At 43.1% G+C, this 11,542-nt stretch overlaps 1 protein-coding gene across 1 annotated transcript in view; it reads right to left on the reverse strand.

Annotated features, from left to right (window-relative positions):
• Window positions 1–11,249, reverse strand: part of LOC119652434 (FERM domain-containing protein 8) — a 386,591-nt gene extending 375,342 nt beyond the window's left edge. Inside the window, exon 1 of the mRNA XM_038056575.1 lies at window positions 9,227–11,249. The gene's annotated coding sequence lies outside the window, so the exon portion shown is untranslated. The remainder of the gene's footprint in view (window positions 1–9,226) is intronic.
• Between the last annotated feature and the right edge of the window lie 293 nt (window positions 11,250–11,542).

Consider the following 11,542-nt stretch of genomic DNA (forward strand, 5'->3'; position numbering starts at 1 on the left):
TATGTAGCATCATTCATTCGAGTTTTCCAAGGCGTCAAACTAGTTTCAGACCAAGCGACTTCCAGGAATATCTCTATTCAGCTAATTCCCTTGAATAATTTTTATTTTAAGGGTAGAGAGCGAAACTTGCTTAAGATAATTTCATTTTAACCAATAATTGGAAATCATTCATTCACTGAAAATCAGACTCGTCCCTCAGAAGTTCTTAGGGAAAGGGGTTTGAACTTATATTTTATATGAAGAAAATTTCGTTCATTGAATTTCTTATCTATTGTGCTATTACCCAGTGGTTTATTCAAACAAGTGCAGTACTTCAGGGATCATTTAAACCCTTCTTCAGTGCTTTCTTTTAGCTGAGAAAATATAAATGTACTATCTCTTTGTGATTATTAATTGAAGTTGGTCATAATTATTAAGGAATGCAGTCTCTTTGAAATAAGGAAGGACGCTTCCTGGAATTCCATAAAATAAATTTAAAAGGTCCTCAATGAATTTTGGTGGATTATTAAGAAAAATCTGCCCAGAATGCCTTCCAAAATCCATCTAGAAGGTAATGAATTTAGGGAAATCGCCTACGCGAAAGATTCGGAAATGCCTCCTGAATGACTTGAGCTTGGTTTAAAAATATAAAAGAGATCCGCAAAGAACACCGAAGAGTTCATCAAAAAATTGAACGTTGGAGGAATGTGAGATGACGAAGCAATGGTCTCATTCGATATAGAAGCACAGCGCAACTGACGGGTAAAGGAGACACTAAACTTGTTTGACCAATGGCTCAACACTTGCCTGGAAACCCGTGAGTGGAGGCAAAGCATCCACCTTTGCAAGAAACTGACAACAGCATGAATGAAGGATCCAGAAATAAACTTTATAAAGCAATCTACGAAACACCAATGGGAAATCCGCATTCACCTCTTTTGTATGTAATAAGAAACAAGTCGGGAAACCGGAAACTGGACGTTTCAGGTATGAAAGGTTTGGATCATGTTCTATATTATAGCCTACATTGCTCCTATTTCATGGTGCTAAGATGAACTTAAGAGGGGGTTTTGCAGCCAATTACTAAAAATTCTAGTCATATACTATTATTAACTTTATTTCAACGGATATCGGTATGAAGGGAGCCTAGGCAGCATATAATGGCAGCCTCCTGATTTTTTTCAGATTTATCAGTTGGGTACTATCTGAGAATGAGTCGGTTAAAGAAATGATCACCTTCGGCCCCCGCATTCCCCACTTTCCCAACAAATCTCAAATCTAAGACCAAATTCGGAAAGTACTAATCGAATCCTTTCATTTTCTACCCTAGGTGACTGTATTAAGTGAAAAAATGTACACCCCCTTTTGCATGTAGGGGGGGGGGGGGGCTTAAATTCGAATTAAGAGCATGTGACTCACTGCATACGCGAGCGTTCACAATTCCCACATATCCCCTAAATTTGAGGTCAATCGCTATAACCGTCTGCGAGAAAAATCCGTGTGACAGACAGGCAGACAGATGGACAAACAGACAGACAGGCAATAAACCGATTTTGAAAGGGTTTTGTTTTACCCAAAACCGTAAAAAGAAAATGGACACAATACCTGAAAGACTTGATAGAGCACACAAAACTATAACATTCTCCAGTAAAACACACATTTACCTCGAACCGTGATCACAACCAAAAAGAGAAAAAAGAAATCCTGGCGTACCAGGTTGGTCCCGACCTGAATGGCAAACGCAGGGCTGCATGCGAGCAGGCGCGTATCATGGGTTGCGGATAATGACATGACCCACTGGATCAGCTACGAATATCGCAAGTTAATCTTGTAATAAGTAGCCGCGGACGAGCAGAAGGTTTCCATTTGTGTTCGCCCTCCCTAACCTATTCTTCCCTTTCTGGGGGAGTAAATCTTCTTAACAAATCCGTAATCCCAGATGAAGGAATCGACGCACCTATCGGACGCATTCCAGTGAAGTTACACTACCTACTATTGGAGGTAACCATGGGGCATTGCAACATTGGGGCTCTGTTGCAGGGCTGACTGGTTCCCCATTACTCGTGGGAATAAAATTGGGGACTTTTTTTAAATTCTTTAAATGGGACCCCAAGGACACGAAAACAGTACCCAACACGGTTAAAGGTCGCTCAACAACACCAGAGCGGCTCCTCGCCCTTGGCTGTTTTGGCGGTTATGCCGTCAACCACCAGGGACGGGAGACCTAGGCGTCGTACGGTTTGGACGAACCAACTCAACGAATTTATCGTGTCACGCATTTGGAACGGAATCCATCAGGGTACTGACACCGACTCCATGATGCGTTCATAGCCCGCTTCCCGGAACTAAGTCATGTTCCGGAGCAGAACGTTGTCAATCAATACCGAGTGATAGTGAAAAATAATCGAGTTGCCCTACCAACTAGACTTGATGAAATCGAGCACATGCAACAGCGAACTACAAGCTGCTATGGGCCATTCCTGCCAAAACTTCGAATACTTGTACAAAAAACAAATTATCGTTCTGGCTGTAAGAGTAGCTACCGATAAAGTCCCGCCAGTAACCACACATAAAGTTTGGATGCCCCTGGCTGGCTCAGCCCGCTCATTCCCCTCTATGCTCCTATGACTGGGAGCCCAGACGAGGGTGACCTTGAGCGTGCTACCCAGACGGTTCAGCGCGTTTCTGTATTGCCCCACCAGCCTGGCGGATGCCATCGCTGAGTACAAGGCCTTAGTAGCAGCTTGGCTGTCGATCAGAATGGCTATATTACGGGCTCGGATCACGTCCCAACTATCGATAGGCTTCCAGTATCGCCAGTATTTCCCCTTGAAATACACTGCGAGACCTAGGAGACACGGTATGTATTCGAGAAAACCCCCGCACCGATTCCACAGACCATCCTTGATCCGTCGGTGAAGAATACTGTGCCATAGCCTTACAACAAGCGGCCAGTCCACTCTGCTCTAGTTGGAAAGTCCACAGCAATGTTTCTCCTGATGTTCAGCTTGGATGTGGCATAGTCCGTGGTGAATGCCCAGATTTCCCGAGGCACTTCGTTTTTAATTATTAATGCGCCCATCGAGGCAGAAACGACCAGCTCTATCCTGAGGAATATTATAAGTATATACCGGCAAATGTTCGGCAGGGCTCTGCCTCCCGTCCTCTACTATAGAAAACATAATATAAAATGGTATTTCAAGGTCTTGTTACAAAAAAGCATTACGGAGGAATTCGCAGTTAATATCGGATGGCATTTATGGCTGAAGCTTGTGGAACTTAAATCGAGCCTATAAAGAAATGGCCACACCTATAACAGCATTGTCGCTCATATTTCGGGCAACGAGAAGTCTTCATGGTAGGTAATATGCCATCTGTCAATAGTCATATACTGGGATGGGTTGGTATGTGGGCGTACAGCAGGCGCACTCACGACAACGTCCAAACGATCCAACCAAAGTGAACATTTTCGCAACTGAAAAATGAAATATATATCTTATCACAGATATCGAACTGACCTGTAACCATGACATGTCCATTAATACAGAAAAAGTCAACGATTTATTCGGACCGGCATGCTTTGAGAAGACCCTCGAGTAGTCACCACATCAGCTGAATCGTAACAATGTCATGGCGCTCTTGAACTTCGAAAACAAAAGAAGACTACGCTTCTAGGACTCGTGGATGTCCAAAGCAATGTGCCTGGAAGCATTATTATGGTAGACCACCCAATTCTCAATCTTTCGTGACCATCCACGTAGTATTGACAGTTCTTTGCTGGACGCAGAAACTCCTTAAAAACACGTTAAAGAAGATTACCAGCATTATTTTCACTTTTGATGTGCACCCTCTAGTTCTCCTTTTTAAACTAGTTTCAGAAAATCATCGATACTGACACAATCTTGGGGTGGCCATACGCAATATATGAACGATACTCGGATACCAAAAATGGTATTCGAAGGAGAAAGTGAACCCCTCCTGAAAGCAAAAGCAAGACTCTCTGGCCGCAAAAAGACACTTAAGCCGAAAAAGGAAACATCTTGATTAAGTGGTTCTCAAAACGTAAATTTTTACTAGCAAAGCCACTCTATAGGTCAACATGCCTATATCCAAAGTGTCATACCCTCCTCCAGTTCCATAAGTTTGTTATTAGAAGCAGGCCTATCTGCATGTTCGGGGCATGCATATGTAAATGGGTTTTCGTCACTGAAAAAGGCAGAGATTAATTTACCTACCAAAGCCCGATAAGCAACCGTGAGCTTCATCATCCTTCCGCATGATGTACATCATAAACCTGTGGTTCATCTATAACAGACTTTCCTTTATCATGGAATACAAAGTACGCAAAACGGGCCCACTTATTATCCCTTTTCCTTCATCGAAATTTGTTTTCCAGGCCCGAGGAAAATCCCTCACTTTCGAAACCTTTCTCGTCAGGTCTGAGGATGGCCTATGATAGTGACAATTTCGTTATCACCAATCTCATTATAAAGCCGACAAATGCTAGGCCATGGTGACTTTGGGTGTGAAAAATGTTTTTAATCCATGCAAATGGGAAAGGATTAAGAGCACATTAACTAAAAGCTACTCTACACTAATGGGATCACAGCCCCATAAAATCGTGGTTTGAGATAGTTGACGTTAACTTACCGGAACAAAAGCCGGAGGGCTAGATCACCAATCGTATACGTATTAATATTCATAATAATGATGATAATGACCATTATCAGAGGCCTAAAATACAGCTGCAGAGTAGTCCTAATAGGTGAGAATTGCAGAATACGCTGCACTTTCAGGACGACCTTGAGCGAGGCGGGGTATTTTATTGAATCATCCAAATGTACAGACCAAAATTGACAAAAGGAGAATGAGTCTACCTGGAACAAAAGGAGGTAATAAAAATCATTTGTGGATGTCATAATGGCTCGGTGAATTAGGGCTTAGAAATACACTCAAAAATTTTTCTACTCGTCGTAAGAGGCGACTAAAGGGATAGAAATTTGTGGGCTAGCAACCTGCAAGTTTTGAAACTTTATTGCTGTTTCTGGAATGTGCGCACCCTCCTCAACAACGGTAACGACGGCCCTGACAATGCTCGCTTCCTCCAAATTTAGAGAGAATTCCAGCGATATAAACTGGATATTGGGAGCCTAATCGAAGTAAGATGGTGGGACTGTGGAGAGTACTCCTCTCCCTTTTGCGGCAATGCGATTTTATACTCTGGAATGGCAAGTGATAACAGATGCGAATGTAGTGTCGGGTTGTTTCTGACATCTACTGCAAAGTGACATGATTCTGACTGCAAGATTTCGGTCCAAGTTAAGAGCATCACAATCATACAGTGTTATGCACTAACGGAGACTTTCGATATAGTGGAGAAGGATGCTTTCTTCGAGCAATTAAACGCAGTTCCAGAGAGGCTTCCTAAAGGCGACATTGTGGTCGTGATAGATTATCTGAGATGGTGGCCTCTGACAATACCTTGTTAGTACAAGTGATGAGGAAGCATGATCTTGGTGATCGCAATAGTAATGGTGGGAGATTCGTGGATTTCTGCAACTTCCGCCGCTTTGTCATTGGTAGCACATTGTTCGAGCATCGAGCCTGCCATAAAGTCAGTTGAGTTTCAACTGACCGACACCACACGAACAATCAGATTAACCACTTCGCAAACAGCAGTATATAAGGGAGCTGTTTCCGGGAAACACCCGCTGAACCAACACCAACAACTCTACTACCAAACCCTATCTCCACCTCCACGGGATGAAGACTGGGAGTTCTTTCTTAATGAAAAGCTGTAGACGGGGAAGGATGAAGGCGAGTCTCCCGCGCCTGAAAACGAGACCAATTGTCCCAACTGGTACTCTGGTCTAGTGAAGGATACCTTCTACGAGGCAGTAGTACGAACCCTCGAAGCCTGTCCCAGGTAGGATATCAAAGTCATACTTTGCCCAACAATAACAATCAAGTAGGTGTGGAAGCCGTATTCGGGGGGTACGTTGGATCCCAGAGCTTACATAAGGATAACAATAACAACGTACTACGGATTATTCATTTAGCAGTGTCACACGAAATGGTTGTTGGAAGTACCTGGTTTGCGCGGAAAGTGGACTACCCTCAACCAAATTGACCACATGTTTTTCGAATGCCGTCACCTCTTAACAATGATGAATGTCAAAACATATAGGAGGCCAATATAGATTCGAATCACTAACTCGTTGGCATGGTGCTCCGAGCTCGAATAACAACACCACATAGAGTCCCCTCTGTCAATCAGATGAGAGTTAACACTGAAGCCATCCACAGCACAGCCCTACGTAACACCTATAAAAGGGAAATGGATGCCGCAATAACCGCAATCAACAGAGATCCTGGAGATGAAGCATCAACAAATGATCTTCACAATCACCTAAAGAATGATATCATTGATACGGCCACAAACATACTTGGCCCTTGTTACGGAAAAAATCGGTTCGACGATGAATGCAAGCTAGCAACGGATGTTGCATTCTTAAACGACGGGCATGCCCACAGACTTATTACGAACTCCGTCGAGGGGAGAGTGACATCACAGACGGAAAAAGGAAGCCTGGGAGAACCAACAAATCTGTGAACTCGAAAGCATAAAAAAGGAGGGTATAAAGCAGTGCAGCAATCATAGAGGTATCACGTTTCTGAGTACCATCTATAAGATATCCTCCGCTATCTCGCTATGTGGGATAGTCCCATACACCCAGAACATCATTGGCCGATAGGCCCTTTGGCAAATCAGCAACAGATCAGATTGTCCCTCTACGGCAAGCGATGATAAAACTGTTGGAATATGGACATCAGTTACACCATCTTTTCACGGAGAAAGTGATCCATAATGCTGAGGTAAATGCAAGAGGTACGATCCTCTTTAAGTTCACCCAACTACCCTATGCTGACGATATCGACATCATGGAAAGAACGACCCGAGACGTACAAACTGCCTTCATGCAGATCGAGCAGCTGGCGCGAGATCTCGGGCTGCACATTAATGAAGGCAAGACAAAATATAATATATGGTGGCAACGTCAGCACCAAAAACCAACCAACCAACAACATCAAACCGCACTGGTCAAACAAGAAGAATAAGGATAGGAGACTACAACTTTGAGACCGTTAATAATTTCTCCTATCTAGGGTCGAAAATCACAACCGATAACAGCCACGACGATGAAATCCACGCACGGTTGTTGGCTGCCTACAGAGCATATTTCAGCTTACAAAAACTGTTTCGCTCGAAACGTCTCACCATAGGGTCAAAGTTCTTACTGTACAAGACTATGATCTTGCCAGTCCTTATGTATTCCTCGGAGACTTGGGTTCTTAGCAAGAAAAATTGCGAACTCTTGGCCACGTTCGAGAGAAGAATCCTCCGAAGAATTTTTGCCCCCTACATGAGGATGGACGATTCCGTAGCCTACATAACGACGAAATCTATAAGGGATACAATTACCGTCAGGTTGTGGATAAAATACAGCTCAATGGGTTACGGTGGGCAGGTCACTTAATCCGTATGGATGAGGATGATCCCACCCGGAAAGTCTATAAGGGCAATATCTATGGTAGAAAAAGAAGACGAGGCAGACCCTGCCTAAGATGGAACAATGACATAGGTCAGGACGCCAGACAGCTTTAGGGATATCGAATTGGTGGACCTCGGCGCAAAACCGGGATACATGGAGTTCCCTATTAAGGCAGGCCTAGACCGGAAACCGGTTGTTGTGCCGTTGGTGATGATGATTAGCACCGCTAAATCTGCCTTTACTGCCTTGCTTAAAATCTAAAAATACAATTATCTCAACCCCAATATCAATTTGAGACTGTTCTGCGTTAATTTTCTTTCATTATTGCTATATGGGGGTAGTGCATGAAATGTGACCCCCACTGTTATTAGAAGGCTCCAAGTCTTCGTCGTCGCATAGGCCTGGCGACCTCCTGGATGTCTTCGGAAGGCGGAAGTAGCGGTGGGTAAGTCACACATTAAGGAGGGGCACCAATCGCATTGCTGCACTTGGCTCAGAATAGTAGAGGAAGAGTGCGGGCGTCTCGAGAAGGGATGATGAACCGCATTTTAGGTAATCGCAAAAGGAACTTTCACCGGTAAAAAGAAGTTTTAACCTCACCCAGTACAGGATTACCACAAAAAATCATACTATAAATAACCATATAGAGCAAAAGGATTACAACTCTATAACAAGTGTATATGTATATACAACGAATCCCGAGCCTGATCATTAACTCGATCACTCACATCAAAGTAATATAACGACACTGAAGTGGGTGAAAAAAGAGAAAAATTAGATAGCCCTGCCACCCCCTCCCCAACTCTTTCTACTTGCCAAAAAAAATTGAGACTACATTTTCCTATGAACCGTAGAAACCGTTGATGTTAAGAAGAAATGGCTTCAAAGAATTTCGAAAACTCTGTAAATAGTACCCTTATCAAAACAGCTCTTCAAAGTATCGAGATTGAAGGGCATATATAAATCATGGGGAAACTTTCCTTTCGATTTTGGAAAAACGACATAAATAAATTGTGTGTTCTTATCTCCTTTCACTTTAGATCGAGATTGTGGGAGCCAGAATCATAATTCGATTTGATCTTATTTTTAAGCGTAATTTTTGCCACTTGTCTGACTTTCTTTTAGAAAAGTGTAAATCACCACGGCTTCCAGTTGTGAAGATAATGAAGTTAAAGCAAAGTTTCAATGAAAAAGGATGATTATCAAAATGGAGCCTCTCTGGAAGTGTTGCACATCACAAAGGAACCAACAAAATATTCTGCAGTATCTTATATTTGGACTAAAATGAAAAGCCAAAACTCGCACGTGCCATTCACCCAGAAGTAAGCCTGAAGCCGTGGGACGAAATATATGCTCCAATGGATGTCCTTCAAGAACTCATAAAAATGTAAAACTTGTCAAACGATGATGAATGAAAATGTCTACCTGAGCTGACGACACCCAGTGAAAAGCAATATTCCAAAATGCTGCACCACTTGGGCTCGAATCAGGATTGCTATGAGATGCTACCTACATTATATACCGGTTTGCAGTTTAATTTCAGTAAGATACAAGGAGCCAAATATATAATCCATAACTTGTGATGTTTGCTGGAAAGACACTAATCGAATCTACCACCCTTCAGGCGACAAGATCCTTTGAAATCGACTTCTCTATTTTTGAAAACACGCTGGTCCTTTTCAACTCTCACTTACATTGCTGTCGACACATTTGTGTAAAATAACAAGAATCGCTAAGCGGAAATTATAAGTGTTTCGAATAAACACGAGCCGAGTGCTATGCCTGACTGCTGTTGTTCGTTCAGTAGCATTACTTTCAATTTCCGTGACATATTTCCTTGAGCCTCCCTCGCAATTCCCGCGCTCTTTCCAAAGTTCATCGCCGCAATTCGGTCATCGATTTCCTTGCTCTGGCTCGCACATTCGTTCGTTCTCGCATCATCCTCGACATTCTGCGAGTTAGTAACATGAAAATGGTTCCTTTTCGTGTCCTTTTGCTTCTTGTACCTACTTAATGCGATGATCCCACGCATTAACGAACAAACAAGTGCAACAAAGAATTTGACAATTTCAGTGATGCAAAGGACGACGTTCCACTTTTGCTTCTACTCAGAGAATCAGTTCGGTGACGAACATATGATGCAAGGATGTCGTTTTCATCCACGCTGGATGCTTCTAGGAGCAGTCCATTGGCGTCGAGTAGCAGAATAGCGGGGGACAAGATGGATGACGAATCGGTGACAGTCAGATGACGAGGGAAATGGTATCCAGGACTGAGGAGTAGAAACGAAAATCCGAATCCAGGCTTCAGGTGATTATGTGAAACCAAAATCCTTTTCAGCGCTCGGCTTTGATTTCCGCTTTTCCATTAACGGCAGTCATAGTGGCAACAATGACAAAAACAAAAGGCCAACAATAACACAGGAATGTTGAGAAAAAATCGAGTACAAGCCGCACACATCTACAGGAATTCCATTATTGTGCTTGTGATAGTTTCCGCTATTTTCGTTATCCTCGTCGTCGTGTTCGACGTCCTTTTCGTCGTCGTCTTTTCGTTTGCTCCAATAAACAATATTTGCAAAATGATTTCATTTCATTTCCTGCTCTGGTCGTCCTTTATGCTGGGCTACGCTCTTTTTGTTGCACTTCGTTGGTTACGCTGTTATTCCTATAGGCGCCACCTACACTGAATTCACACAGTCCTGCATCCATCTGCATGCAATCACGTACGAGAAGTCATCATATGGGAAGCTGCAGGACTCTTGCAAGCGGAAACCAGTGACGTAGTTACCGCCATGATGGTATAAGTTTGTTTGTTAGCTCCCAAGCGCACGCACTCAATAGCAATTAAGTGCTTTTCCGCGGGACTCCAGCAAATTTAGAACGAACTGGCACCACTTTTCTGTATTATACACATACACCGTGAAGCATAGTAAACACAAACAGAAGGGCATATCCTTTGCAGAGGAGGGTACTCAAAAATGCATTAAACCATTCAAACAGACCATTTGCACTACACCAAAACTTCACGTTATCCTTCCTCCTTCACGGCTTAATCCCGCTGCAAGCTTGAGAGGCGGCTCACGAGCACGCGGCTCCCCGAGGATTATAAGCATCCACAAAAACGGAAATAAATGCAATATCCGCTCTTATACAGTTACACTGCAGAAACACCGAGCCACGCATACTCGCACACGCAACATTGCACGGAAGGAAAATATTCCTTTTTGTTTAAATATCGCAATTTATATTCACCGAAGGTTGAAGGGTGGAGACAGGAGAATTCCGAAATCGGGTGCGTCTCCACCTGCTAGAGATACCAAATACCGTTTATGTCCTTCGCGACCGCTTTCCAACTGTATACTCCGCTAAAACTCCCTTAGCACATTTACAATACGCAATAATTCCGAACTACCCGACGACGAACAACTGAAGCAAAAAGGACATTCGAGGGAACTCCATTCTCCGTTTCAACTTTCCGGATTCCTTCATTGTATGCGCCCCAATTTTCGGATTCGTTCACTTCATCTTCGTAATTTCATCGCAAATGAATATCCTCGACCGTAATTCAATAGGAAAACATTTTCCAATGAGTAACCGAATCAATTTGAACTTTTCTATGCTTTTCCGCGTTAAGAAAATTATCCTTTTTAGAAAGGAATCAGCACCCCGATAGTGGAACGAAATGTTGAGCACGGAGTCGCGACCAGTTGTCAAAACAGGCAGCCATTTACAATTCCGTGATTATCAACCCCCATCTGTTTTTACCCCCCATACGTACGTAAGTCTGTTCCAGTATCATAAATGGGGGGAAAACTTCCAGATGAAAAGAATTTTCCTCGGGTTGGTAGCATGCGCATGGTGAATTTTCCTTCACAGTTGTTTTGTACCGTCACACACGATGCATTCAAAGTATGCCCGCTTTCCTGCAGGATAACAGTTCACTCCTGCGATGTGGTGAAGAAAGTAAGCTTTTGAATTTAAAACTATTGTTCACTTAAAAACGACCCT

Source organism: Hermetia illucens, chromosome 3, assembly GCF_905115235.1.
Source record: "Hermetia illucens chromosome 3, iHerIll2.2.curated.20191125, whole genome shotgun sequence".
NCBI classification, from domain to species: Eukaryota; Metazoa; Arthropoda; class Insecta; order Diptera; family Stratiomyidae; genus Hermetia; species Hermetia illucens.